A 14,774-nucleotide genomic window follows, 5' to 3' on the forward strand; every position below is an offset into this window, starting at 1 on the left:
CCATATATTTTCATCAATTAAACTTCTTAACCTTGTTGGTTATGTTTACTTTGTGAGATGCAAAGTTTTCTACGTTGTTGACCACGAATGATGGTGAAACTGAATTCCTGACCGCAGATTATGCCGTTACGCATCACAGATATGTCAAAGAAAACTATTTATATTTGCATTGGAAAATGTGTAATATTTGCTCCATTCTTTTTATTGGAACTTTTCATGACTAACTGTTTTTGTTCTTTCAGGCCGAGCGCATGATGTGCGAGTAGAGCTTTGCCAGTGTGAGCCGGAAGCAGTGTCATTGGTCAGATACATGCTTTGGCATTGCACACCCCACCAGCCTCAGACTGCAGTGGTCTGCTCACTACTCAAGCGGATAACCAGCCTGCAGCTTGAGAGTGATGTTTAACAGAGGGCTATATGCCTGTCATAAAATGTTCCTCATAGGACAATAAGTAATCACTTTTATAATCTGATTCTATACTATGTCTACTTTGTCTGCAAAAGTTCAGAACCAAATTCCTGTTTTGATAAACAGATCTGTTATAGAAACCATGTGCTACTTGTATGTGAAGGTGAATTTGCTGTATGTGTTTATGTCCTACTCTGATGGAATGCAGTAATGAATCAGAGTGTCTTTAAGTGACTCTGTATATTCATTTCAGGGAAGGGACTTGTATGCTGCCCTGACAAATGAGGCCTTTGAGGAGTTCCGACATGCTATGTCGGAACTTGATATGTTGCGCAGTCTGGCCCCAGAAACTACAGATGGAACCCAGTGCCCGCTCTGTCCCAAGGTTTGTTGTATTTTTTGGGCCTATTTAATTTTTTTTATCTCCCCAAAAAATACATTTAAAGCATAAGATATCAATTGTGATGTCTCCCTCTTTAATAAAGAGAAATGATCTATTAGAAACATCTCTGTTTCTTTTTTGTAAAACAATTATACAGACTAACAGACCTCTAGTTTTTCATTTTATTTCTTTACTGGGATCCCCATGGTCTGTTACAAAGCAGCAGCTACTCTTCCTGGGGTCCAAAAACAATAAAGCAAGTATATTTGACATCTCTTTACAGGACAATGGAACAGTGGTGGTAGCAGCGAAAGGGCTTTTAGGTTTGCCTAGGAAAAAATAGTCTGGATCAAGTTATCAGCCACCAAAACATAAGGAAAAGTACTTTGCAAACCAAGCTGATGTGGATCGATTCGTTTGTAAGCCCATATCACCAACAGGGGTATTGCCCGAACGTAATATGCACTGCATTTTAAGGATACCTTCCATTGTTACCTTATGCACGACTGGAAGAGAATGTGACAAAATCTAGAATTATTTGAACTCATGATATCAAAGCTCGCCACTAATTCATATTTAAATGATGCAGGTATCCCTCCACTTCATCTGTTTGACTTAGTTGTCTTAAGGTTGGAGACAGTATTTTGGTATTGTGCATGTTGAATGCAATATAATCGGTTGTCTCATGCAACATCCATTTAGGCACTGAACCTGGCACCACTGTGTGTGATCTGCTTCAAGCAACCGTCCCAGTGCATTATACCTGTACTATACTTGATATTTAAAAATATATTTTTTTTAGGGTTGCCATGGATTTCAAGCAGACAACGCTTTCAGGTGCAAACCCAAAACAACGAAATTGGACGAGACAGGAATGTTGGGGGTTTCCTGCGAGCATGAGCACCCGCTTCACTTCTTAAACATGAAAAAGGGTAAAAGGTGGGATGCAGTAATGAGTTTTTTTCATTTTCTTTTTCAGTATTTTTTTGCAGTGTTTGATTAATTTAGTTTGCAAATAAGGATATATCTCTTCTGTAGTTTGTCAAATGCAGTCTACCTGCTGCGAGCGATGGAGTGGATGAGAGGCAAGAACATCAATCTCATCTTAATGTATGACATTGCATGCAAAAAAAGTATATTTCTAGATGAAATTCAACACTAGATATGTTGAAGGTGCTGGCCTGGCAGATGGAGAGGCTGCGGTCGTATCTGAGGCGCTTTGGGAAGGTCACCAAAGAAATGACGCCATCTCATCGTATTGACCTCCTGACTGACGCACTTCTCCACCATGGGAAAAAGATACGCCAGAGGCAACGTTAGTACACCTGAAATTGTTATTAATTTACTTGATGCTGGTTGACTCTAGCGATATTCCTAACATTTCCTGTTTTCTTTGTTTTAGTGGACACTGCCGCAGAGGCTTTCCCGAGCAACAGAAGTTGCAAAAGAGGCAGAATGGTAAACCATTGTATTGATAATCTAAGCATAGAATTTCATTATTGATTAGAGATGTTGTCACATCTGTCACCGTTGTTATGTTTTAGGAACAACACTGGACACCATTAGGAATTGGGGCAGAAATGTCAGTGTCAAACTTCAGAGGCAAAAACCTGCTCTGTGCTGGGAGGAGCAATATGTTGCAATGCTACAGCAACATACAATTGCAATGTATGTAATTAATTTCAAATGACCAAACAAAGTTATTTTTAGGCATGCATTATTGTATGCCCTCTAATCAACAAAACAAATCAGGGTGAGCAGGAAAGTGGAGATGGAACAGCTGTTTGTCAGCTTGTGCAGATCGAGAGGTACTTCCTCAGTTTAACAGTGCAACTGCTAGATCAAGGAATATAATTGATCTCCCTGGTCAAAGTATTTAGAACCTTTCTGATTACAGAAAACTCAAAAACGATGGAGAGGAAGAACAGCATCCTCCATCGATGGTCCCTCACCAGCAGTCACTTCCATGGACTGCAGAGTATCAAGGCACAAGGCGAGACCCAAATGCAGACACAGGAGGCAGATGGTTGGAGTCTTACAATGTTTATTAATCTAAAGAGGTAGGCAAGAGAATGGTCATGGACAGGCAAAAAAGGTCAAAACCAGATCAGAGTCCAGGATATACAGAGTGGCAGACAGGCTCGTGGTCAAGGCAGGCAGTATGGTCAGGCAGGCGGGCACAAAGTCCAGAAACAGGCATGGGTCAAAACCAGGAGGACTAAAAAGTAGAATGCAAAAAGCAGGCAAACAGGAAAACCGCTGGTTGACTCGGAAACATACAATACGAACTGGCACAGAGAGACAGGAAACACAGGGATAAATATACTGGGGAAAATAAGCAACACCTGGAGGGGGTGGAGACAATCACAAGGACAGGTGAAACAGATCAGGGCGTGACAGCAGAGTAACAGATTGAGGATTAATCTGGAGGTAACCTTCAGTCTGGTGCTAGAACGGAGGTTCCTCTGTGGCCTGATATATTCAACAATATGACTTCTATGATATTTCTGGGTGGGCAAACACAATAATATTTTTTATTTTTGGTTGTTCTTGAACTTGGTTTCAGTTGCTTATGATCTATTGTTGGATGGTAACAGAGTAATTGTATAGCAGCTTTGTCATTTTCAAATGTTTTATTGTTTAGATTGAATTACCTTCAACATATTTTGCCACAGGCGGTAGTAGCATAAAAAAAATTGTGAAGGACTACAACCTGAGGAGACGAGGTTCATTCTCAGAGCTCCCACAGGCCCTGGTGCATGAGCATGCAGTGCAGGTGGACAGCACTGTTTGTTATTGGAGAGCAGGAGGAGCAGAGGATGATGGGGAGTTTCACCTCAAGCAAAGGCTCTTTGTGCTCCATTCCCTCAGAAAGCGGGCGTATGAAGAGAAGCGGTGAGGAGTGGAGAACTTTTTATAAATAGGTCATTAGGCTTTAGCTAGGGTTGAATATACTCCTCAGTACACTAGGGAAACAGCTTGATTGTACTACTAGAGACTTTTAATGATAAGAATAAGCATATATTTGATTGATCAGAGAGTTTATGTCTACATGCCAAGCCAACAGGCTTTGGGCGAGAGCTTAAAACGCATCAGTTTTCACTATCTGAACGCCTGAATCACTACTTGGGCTAGGGTTAAATATACTCATCATATAGGCCAGGCTACACATATTCATATACAGTATACATAGGCCTACAAGTTGTTGAAATTTAAATGAAATGTTCCAGCTTTCGCGGAGACTGCATTCACGGTGAATGCTGCATTTGTCGGCTCAATCTGAAATTATCTTTACATTTCTATAGCCTATGTCTCAGCTGTGATTCTTTCAGAATTTTCTGATTAATCAATTCTTGTTGCTCTATCGTTCTTTCATTTGAATCACAACTACGTTATCGTATATAACGTCGGATTGTTTTAAATAATGTATGTAACAAATAGGCTAACAACTGACATCGTTACAGAAACCAGAAGAGTTGTGAACTACAAATATGGTGCCATATTTTGTAGTTTTCTTCCTAACCCTAACCCTTGCTTGGTTGATCTTTATCAATATCTACACCAATATCATTCCAATTGACGTGTAACATGACATGTACCTTCATTAATACTTAAATAAAGCTGTATTATATCAGCACATGCCATTTCAATGTTTTAAGTTTTTTAAATGTGTTTTTCGGTTATTAAGATTCAAGCTTGAAATGTGGGGCTGACATTATTTAATAGGTGTCCCTTAGTGAACCTTCATGTTCAGCTACGTTATATGTCAATCTATTCATGTTTTATAAATAATTTAAGTGTGGTTAAAATTGACCTTTAGGGGGCCCCACTGAGCCCCCCCATGTGCACCAGGGTTATGGGGTAGGAGGAAAAAGAAATCAGAATCATCCCAAATACATATTCGTGCCAAACCCCAAGTCTAAGCTACAAAAGACAAGAAAGTCTATCTTTGCATACATGACCAGATCTGGCATGATAAACACATGGGTTTTAGGAAGTCAAAAGCTGAATAATAGGTCAAACAAGTATGTAAATGTATATATAAAACTGAAATTATATCGACATTAGAGCCTCAAAATACAAATAAATATGTTTGGCCATTAAACCCCCTATAGCCTATGCCGGGACATTATCAAATCAAATCGTATTTGTCACATGCGCCGAATACAACAGCTGTAGACCTTACAGTGAAATGTTTACTTACAAGCCCTTAACCAAAAATGCAGTTTGAAGAAAACTACAAAAAAAAAGTAAGAAAAAAAAAGTACGAAATAATTAAAGAGCAGCAGTAAAATAACAATAGTGGCCCTATGTCTATTTAGGATATTGCTTGACAATGATGCACTGAATTCATTATCATGCAGATGGCAGTGCCATGATTTGTTTTAACTTTTGATTAAGTTTGCCAAGGACAAGTAGGGCTCAAGCAGATGGACACATGTTATCCATCCACATATATTGCCTATATGCTGCAGCACCACATGATGCAAGCAGCCTACCACCATACATGTTAGAACATACACTTATTTGCATGGTTTTAATATAGGCTATGTTGACATATAGACGTAGGTCAATGCCAAGTAGTAGCCTATAGAGCCTAAGCAGATAGATGCACCTGTCGCACCCTTAAGCCTATAATAAACTCCACTATAAAGATGTGCTTAATATCGCATAGGCCGATACGCTATTGTGCAGGCGATTTGAAGGAAAGTCGGCCATATAACAACATCGACTGTTCTCTTTTACGAATCGATTAAACAAATTGGCCTTAAGTAGACTACAATTTCGACAAGTAGGCTAATATAATGAAAAGTGGACTACCAGTGGTTCATACTGTTGTGCAGTTGCATGTTTTGGATGTTAGGCTGATCATTTTTCTTTATCATCCTTTTTTGACATTGCTTACTTACTGTATATTTCTCTGACTTCTTGTCTGTCTGTCATACAAATTCATCAGGAGAAAGTAGGCCCACAGGAGGCTCCCGGCTGTCACCTAGGCGTAAATGGTGCAACATTCAGCCCTTCCAAAACGCCCTAATTAATCTGACACACCCCTCACGCAGGTCCACTGATGTTGGGATCACTATTTCAATTTGCCTACAGATTCAATAGTATTTGCATTTCAAAATGCAATATTCTCATACATTTTGATGATTTTTTCCTAATTTTTCTCAAGCGACATTCACTAAGAGACTATAAGTTGTTCAGACCAATGTGTTTCTCTAACATATTAACATAGTTCCATGTGACTATAGCCTTTAGCCTACTGTAAAATCATATCCTGCTTTAGGCTAAACACTATAGTTTTCTGTGCACTTCAATAGGACAAATGGAATGAGTACCTACTGTATGTCCTACCATTCGAAATTGTGGTGTTGTGTACCTACAATGCACTGCTTAAATGTATATGTTGGGTAATATAGCCTGGTTCCTCTCTAGGTTTCTTCCTAGGTTTTGGCATTTCTAGGGAGTTTTTCCTAGCCACCGTGCTTCTACACCTGCATTGCTTGCTGTTTGGGGTTTTAGGCTAGGTTTCTGTACAGCACTTTGAGATATCAGCTGATGTAAGATGGGCTATATAAATACATTTGATTTGAACATTCCACTCAACAGGAGTGAAACGGTTGGTTAGGCCTTACTCGTATTGGATTTGGAAAGTCACATTTTAGAAAGGTGTTATTGTAGTGTTGCAATGGGCAGAAATGTCTTTATACAGCAAAATAATTCACACACACTTGTGAATGATGTTTCCATTCTAGGGCCGGAAACTACTTTGTGAGAGGCATTTTTCCTGCTGCTCCTATGAGCAGTTCTGGCTCGCACAAGCCAAGGCTCCTGCAAGGCTTCTTCTTACTTACCTACAAGCATGCATTGGAACCCTGAAGCACACTCCACCACACCCTGCTTTATCTGGTGGGATGTGAGATATTGTAGATCATCATCTACAGCCCATAAGTTAACATCCTAAATCAGGGATCATCAACTAGATTCAGCCGCTGGACAATTTTTTTCTTGAGTGTATGGTCAGGGGGCCCGGAACATAATTAAGCAATAAGGCCTGAGGGGTGTGGTATATGACCAATATACCACGGCTAAGGAGGTCTTGGCTGATTTCTTTTGATTTTCCCATGATGTCAAGCAAAGAGGCACTGAGTTTGAAGGTAGGCCTTGAAATACATCCACAGGTACACCTCCAATTGACTCAAATTATGTCAATTAGCCTATCAGAAGCTTCTAAAGCCATGCCATCATTTCTGTAATTTTCCAAGCTGTTTAAAGGCACAGTCAACATAGTGTATGTAAACTTCTGACCCACTGGAATTGTGATACAGTGAATTAGAAGTGAAATAATCTGTAACACAAACTTATGTATTAGGACTCATTAAAACCAACTGCATATTTAATGTAGAGTTATGAAATTGACTAAAATGTACTGCCATGCAGTTAAATACTATCATGCGCATAACACAAACAAAACTATTTATTTTATTTTCATTCATCTTTCTGTCTCACAACTTATCCTCATGAGATGGAAATATTTAATTTCAATATACTGGACACTTAATTTCAACATATTTTTGTTACTCAATCCGCACCCTTATGAAACAAAGCAAACAACCACATTTTTACCACTCACATCTGACACCAGCATTGCATGGGCAAGAGTGTCAGTTATGGGTCCCACTGACCCAGCACCTGCGGGACCTGGGGGGTACAGGCAAGACAGGTAGACCCTACCCCACAAAAAACGCATCTTGATTTTTGGACACTTCATTTTGGCCCATTGTACCCCTCACCTTCCCATGCATGCAAATGGTCCCAAGTTTGTTGCTGTAATACATTTTGGGTTCTCAGTCAACTTGCTTGGTAAAAGAAGGGCCAATAAAGAAATATAAACTTCTGAAAGATGTCGTAAAGGACAACATAGCTAAAAAGGAACATATCAATTCCTAGGTTAGACAAAATACAGCTAGGAATGTGATCAGCTCGACATTAGGAAATTCTTTACATGCAAATGGACTTCATGTGCAAATTGTGTTCCATTTGGAGATTCGGACGCTGTGGGCTACTTCAGTCAAGGTTTGGTCTTGAATACAAACATCTGTAATGGGTTCAGGGTTTTTTATACGAGTGACAGGTGTAGTGGACTACTAGCTGAACCAGCAGGGATGATGAGGAAATATATGGCATTTTGGTTTTCAGTAGAGTGAAGAGAAGTGGACCCACCAGAAAAGTCTCCAAGGCAAGATACCCAGAAGAAACCACAAAGGTCTGAAACAAAGAATGTAAAATTGCTAATTATACATCATAGCAGTTATATGACCCATAGCCTTTCCCCTGCATTCACAAACAGGTAGAGGCTACTACTTTGTAGCTCAGCTGCCACAACACCTCCCCTAAAGTAATGTAGCTGAAATATGATTGGTCTCAACTGAACATTTTGGTGTCAACAACCCAATTTTTGTTGTTGCTTCAGGGTCTTCGCTAGTTGCAATGAATGTGGTTGCAGAAGCATATTTTGGACAGACTTTTGAAAATGGAAGAATGTAGACCCACAGCTGATCGGATGAGGATGCAACAAGGGGTCTGGGGGACTCCGGAGGTCCGCTGAGGCCAGACTGTTCCTCACCACGCCTGAGTGGCACTGGAGGTCCACTGGAGCCCGACTGGCCCTCGCCATGTCTGGATGGGAGTGGAGTTCCACTGGGGCCAGACTGAACCTCGCTGTTTCTTGGGGGGACTGGAGCTGCACTGGGGCCCGGCCGACCCTCGCCACGTCTGGGGGTGACCGGAGCAATGTGCAAAAGGACTATTGTTAAGTTACACTAATAGACTATCATGAAAGAGCTGAAAGATTAATATCAAAGGCAAATATTGGATAACAAGGCAAAACCATAAGCTACAGAACATGAACTGCCATTAATAAGGCATTATTCTACACATGATCAGAGAGGGAGAGACATTAACCCCTTTACCAAAAGATCAACTTTATCTACAAAAAGATATTATGGTGCAGCGCTTCCCTTACTTTTCACACAATAAAACCTCTTGCATACAGTTGTTAATTAAGAGTAATTTCAGAGGCTGTCCTACAATATCTATTCAGTTATGTCAAGTAATAATTGAATTGGAAAATTTAACAAAAACATGATATAATGAGACAAAAATAATTCATTTACACCTACTAATTTCAAATTTGAAGTCCCCTGCCTTTGCCAGTATGTCTTCCAGCTATTTCTTTCCAAAAGATGACGGATGCTTGATGGTTAACTCATGCCCCAGACATCGAATTACGATGGTCCTCTCCTCAAAAGAGCAATAGGGGAACCAACATTTTTTACCACATTCATCTAACAGGGAAGACACAGAGAGCTTGGCGTGGATAACATACACTACCGTTCAAAAGTTTGGGGTCACTTAGAAATGTCCTTGTTTTTGAAAGAAAAGCAAATTTTTTGTAGATTAAAATAACATCAAATTGATCAGAAATACATTGTTAATGTTGTAAATGACTATTGTAGCTGGAAACGACTGATTTTTAATGGAGTATCTACACACAGGCGTACAGAGGCAGATTATCAGCAACCATCACTCCTGTGTTCCAAATGGCATGTTGTGTTAGCAAATGCAAATTTATAATTTTAAAAGGCTAATTGATCATTAGAAAACCCTTTTGCAATTATGTTAGCACAGCTGAAAACTGTTGTTCTGATTAAAGAAGCAATAAAACTAGCTTTCTTTAGACTAGTTGAGTATCTGGAGCTTCTGTATTTGTGGGTTTGATTACAGGCTCAAAATGGCCAGAAACAAAGAACTTTCTTCTGAAACTCGTCAGTCTATTCTTGTTCTGAGAAATGAAAGCTATTCCTTGTGCGAAATTACCAAGAAACTGAAGACGCTGTATACTACTCCCTTCACGGAACAGCGCAAACCGGCTCTAACCAGAATAGAATGAGGGGTGGGAGGCCCCGGTGCACAACTGAGCAAGAGGACAAGTACATTAGAGTGTCTAGTTTGAGAAACAGATGCGTCATAAGTCCTCAACTGGCAGCTTCATTAAATAGTACCCACAAAACACCAGTCTCAACGTCAACAGTGAAGAGGCGACTCCGGGATGCTGGCCTTCTAGGCAGAGTTCCTATGTCCAGTGTCTGTGTTCTTTTGCCCATCTTAATCTTTTATTTTTATTGGCCAGTCTGAGATATGGCTTTTTCTTTGCAACTCTGCCTAGAAGGCCAGTTGAGGACTTGTGAGTCGTCTGTTTCTCAAACTTGACACCAATGTACTTGTCCTCTTGCTCAGTTGTGCACCGTGTTCATCAACTCTTCTTGCCCTAATGTCTTCAGTTATCTGTCCTTTATCCCTTGACTCCCTGAGCTCCTCAGCCATCTTCTGGAATTTCCTCCTCTCCATCTCACGTAAACTCCCCCACCTGCCACTGAGGGTTGTCGGGTCACCTGAGATGACAATATTGCATACTGATGTCTATAGCTATAACAGAAGATATTGTCGTGGTGAAAGTCTTGTGAGCTATTGGCTTACTTGACCAATACAGGATCACCTTCAAACTGCGAATGCTCACCTACAAAGCACCCAATGGACTGGCGCCTTCATACTTTACTGATCTTCTGCACCCCTACATTCCGACCTGCACACTGCACTCCTCTAACAATGGCCTCCTCATAATTCCTTGCACCAGGCTCCACACCATAGGAGACGTTGCATTTGGCAGTGCAGCCCCTCAAAATAGCACACAAAAACGTACAAAAACTGTTACAAATCTCCGGTTTATTGTGCCGATGCAGTGGTACAAGACAATGGGCGCTCTTGCTCCAGCGCAACGGGATACAGTTCTACCGTGACAGAGCTAAGGCGACTACACCATGGTCTTTCACTATTTAATCAGATATTCAACTGATTAACATGCCAGATACAGTAGGTTATAAACACACAATAACACACATGACCCATGATGTATCAATATTATAAAGCTATTATAGTCCACACATAATATTATCTAATAATATACGCCATTAAGCAGACACTTTTAAGCGACTTAGTCATGCAACTTATGCATGTGTAGCTTAACCTCTTTCTAAATATGTTAGAAAACAAATTGCTTTATGTAATGAAGAGCACAAGTGTAATAAAAAATTAACTTTTAAATTGTTCTCAAACTATACTCGGCCTTGTCTTAGGACGGTAAGTTGGTGGTTGGAGACATCCCTCTAGTGGTGTGGGGGCTGTGCTTTGGCAAAGTGGGTGGGGTTATATCCTGCCTGTTTGGCCCTGTCCGGGGGTTTCATCGGATGGGGCCACAGTGTCTTCTGATCCCTCCTGTCTCAGCCTCCAGTATTTATGCTGCAGTAGTTTATGTGTCGGGGGGCTAGGGTCAGTCTGTTACATCTGGGGTATTTCTCTTGTCTTGTCCGGTGTCCTGTGTGAATTTAAATATGCTCTCTCTAATTCTCTCTTTCTGTCTTTCTCTCGGAGGACCTGAGCCCTAGGACCATGCCTCAGGACTACCTGGCATGATGACTCCTTGCTGTCCCCAGTCCACCTGGCCGTGCTGCTGCTCCAGTTTCAACTGTTCTGCCTGCGGCTATGGAACCCTGACCTGTTCACCGGACGTGCTTGTTGCACCCTCGACAACTACTATGATTATTATTATTTGACCATGCTGGTAATTTATGAACATTTTAACATCTTGACCATGTTCTGTTATAATATCCACCCTGCACAGCCAGAAGAGGACTGGCCACCCCTCATAGCCTGGTTCCTCTCTAGGTTTCTTCCTAGGTTTTTGGCCTTTCTAGGGAGTTTTTCCTAGGGAGTTTTTCCTAGCCACCGTGCTTCTTTCACATGCATTGCTTGCTGTTTGGGGTTTTAGGCTGGGTTTCTGTACAGCACTTTGAGATATCAGCTGATGTACGAAGGGCTATATAAATACATTTGATTTGATTTAAACATCACGGAATACCCAAGTCGAATGTTTCATTGGTGTGACATGCGTCACCTAATTGTGATTGCACCTACGTGTGTCTCGTTATTGGTGGGTGGGGTTTTCCCTATACATTTCCAGTGTTTCCCAGTGGCCAGAAGATTCCCATTAATTATAAAGGTTGGAGTACCTTCAGAGGACAAGAGAAGTGAAGGTGACTTAGACCAAATTTCCAGTAATGGCAGCCTGGTAGTTGAATTGTACGTAGGGCAAAAGTATGACCTCCAGCTAGGATCAACTCTGCTTCACCCTGGGCACGCCTCCCTAAACCTATGCACTTTGTATGTATTGCTGTTTCTAATTTAAAGTGAAAGCTAATAAGTATATATTGGTGATAAGATCATTGTAAGAAGATTGTGTGATATTATTGCGGAGCGCTCCAATGGTGATTATAGAGATGTGACTCTCTAATATTGGTGCTGAAAGATATTGGTGCTTCAGAAAATAAATCTGCTGTTTATTTGAAATCTATCTAATTGCATTCATCTGTATCAAGGGCTTTGTGATTCGTTGGCCAGTCAATTCAGGTGTGAGTGCCGGGCTGGATAAAAAAGCTTTCTTACTGTCCACTTGGAAACAAATTAAGAAACATGGCATCACTTTGTACTTACTGCAATGTAACTGCTATGTAATTACAGTCAAGCAGTATTGGTTGTTAGATAATAGCACAACTCTAGCCAACATGTTTCAGATCAATGTTGATACTGCATTTATTACTGTGTACTAGTTATATAGGTTTGAGGGAAGCTTTATGTAGCGTGAATAGATATACTGTCATTACCACTTACTGTAGGCATCCCATCTCACAACGGCTAAATTATTATGGATTGACAAGTGATTTGTAGTGAGCCACATAGTTTTAAGTAATAGATTTCTGAATACATTTCACTTGTGATTCAAACCATGGACCTCATTCCTGTAAATCACTCATTAATGTGCAAAAACCTTTATCAACCATGAATACTCATTGTCAGAAGAATCCATATTCCTCCTACCCCTGATCATGCAACATCAAAGTTCACTTCCACTGCTATGCTGATGACACCCAGCTCTACCTCTCCACCAAACCCACCACTCCCCTGCCTTCACAACATCCAGAGCTGGATGAGCATGAACCTTTTCAAACTCAACAGCAACAAGACAGAGGTCATGCTCATCAGCGCCAAATCCACTCTTTCAAAGCATCACCAAAGACGGTTTCCTGGTCCCTTTCTAAACACAAGTCAAAAGCCTCGGTGTCTCCCTGGATAGTTCCCTCTTTCCACATAAAAACCAGCACCCGGACAGCATTCCTCCACATCCGCCACTACAGCACCGAAACCCTCATCCATGCCTTCGTTGCTTCCCGACTAGACTACAGTAATACTCTCCACACCAGATCCCCACCAAACTCATCAATAGACTCCAACTGGTTCTGAACTGCTGACAGAATTCACAGATCAACTGAACACATCAAACCAATCCTGGCTCCCTGTGGTATGCTGTATTAACTTTAAAATCCTCCTCCTCACCTACAAAGCCCTCCACAAACTACCTCTCTGAACTTCTCCCAGTCTATGCCCCCTCCCGCTCCATCCGTTCCTCCTCTGCTGGTCTCCTTGTCTCCCCCCCATTCCACCATGGGTGCCCGGGCCTTTAGCTACTATTCCAAACTCTACCACCTTAAACCAAACCCTTACCCTTAACTGGGTACCCTACCACCGTAAACCAAACCCTTACACTAAACCGGGTAGCCTATCACCTTAAACCAAACCCTTGCCCTAAACCGGGTTTGTATCCTCTTCCCCAACCCCTCCCTCCTCTTTTTATCTGTCCTATTTTGTCTGGTCCTTTGATTTTAGATTGTTTCTATTTTATATTGCACTGTTGATTGAAGCACTTCATTTTATGACTTTATGTACCGCATTTCATTTTATGTATGCCTACTTTTAATGTAAGATGTCTTTGAGTGTCCCGAAAGGCATCCACCAAATTAAACTGAATTAATATCATTGTTTAAATAAAACTCTTACTTAAAACCCCCTTTAAAAACATCCAGCAGGAAACAGTCTTATTTGAAATGAGGAATATATCATATTTTTCTGACTAAAATAGGACTACTGTGGAAAGACGCATTATGGAATGGAGAAGTGAAAGTGATAGAGCAATTCTCAACATTTCACATCAGAATGTAGGACTAGATTTTTTTATGTTGGAATAAACATTAATCTGAGAATACATACATTTCCCCTTCAGCAGCTCTGCGCAAAACAAGTTATAGACAGACACCGCACTTATAACCTGCAGCTTTGCGGCGCCGGGTGTTGCAGGAGGTGTTAAGTGAACACCCATAGTTACCAATACAGTTCTGTCATTTCAAAGGAAAGCATTGTCATTAGATGTAACTCAACTAAAAACATTCAAGCATAACACTGTATAACTTCTGTGTTGATAAAATGCTGTTTACAGTATCGTAATTAAACATGATTTTACACTGTTGCCTGATCCTGCCTAATCTGCAGTGTTTTAGGTAGTGGATTGTTCTTTTTTTCACAATATTCTAATAATACAGGGGGTTAGGAAAGAAAAACATGCAGGGTATGAGAACACAGCCTATTTCTTTCCCCACTCTCCCCGAAAACAATTTGTCCCCCCAATCCCCTCTTGCCACTAACCCCTCAAAATCCACCAACCCTATAGTCACATCTCTAATTCCACCTCCCTCCCTCTCCCCCTTCCCTCCATTTCATACCTTAACTAAAGACATAGGTAGTGCTGTAGCTGCAGCAGCCTCCGTCACCAGGGCTAAGGACCTCCTTTTCATACCCTGTTCATGATAATACACAAGGACGCCCCTGATGTTAGCCATTATGAGGTGTCTTCCTACAACAACAACAACAACAAAGACATATGAAATATTAAATTGTAACATGGGTGTATGTAAGTGTTACCTAGTCTTTGAATAAGAGCCTTCAGGCCTTTTGGTCTAAATGACAGGGGAT

This window comes from Salmo salar, chromosome ssa20 (genome assembly GCF_905237065.1).
Source record: "Salmo salar chromosome ssa20, Ssal_v3.1, whole genome shotgun sequence".
Lineage (NCBI taxonomy): Eukaryota > Metazoa > Chordata > Actinopteri > Salmoniformes > Salmonidae > Salmo > Salmo salar.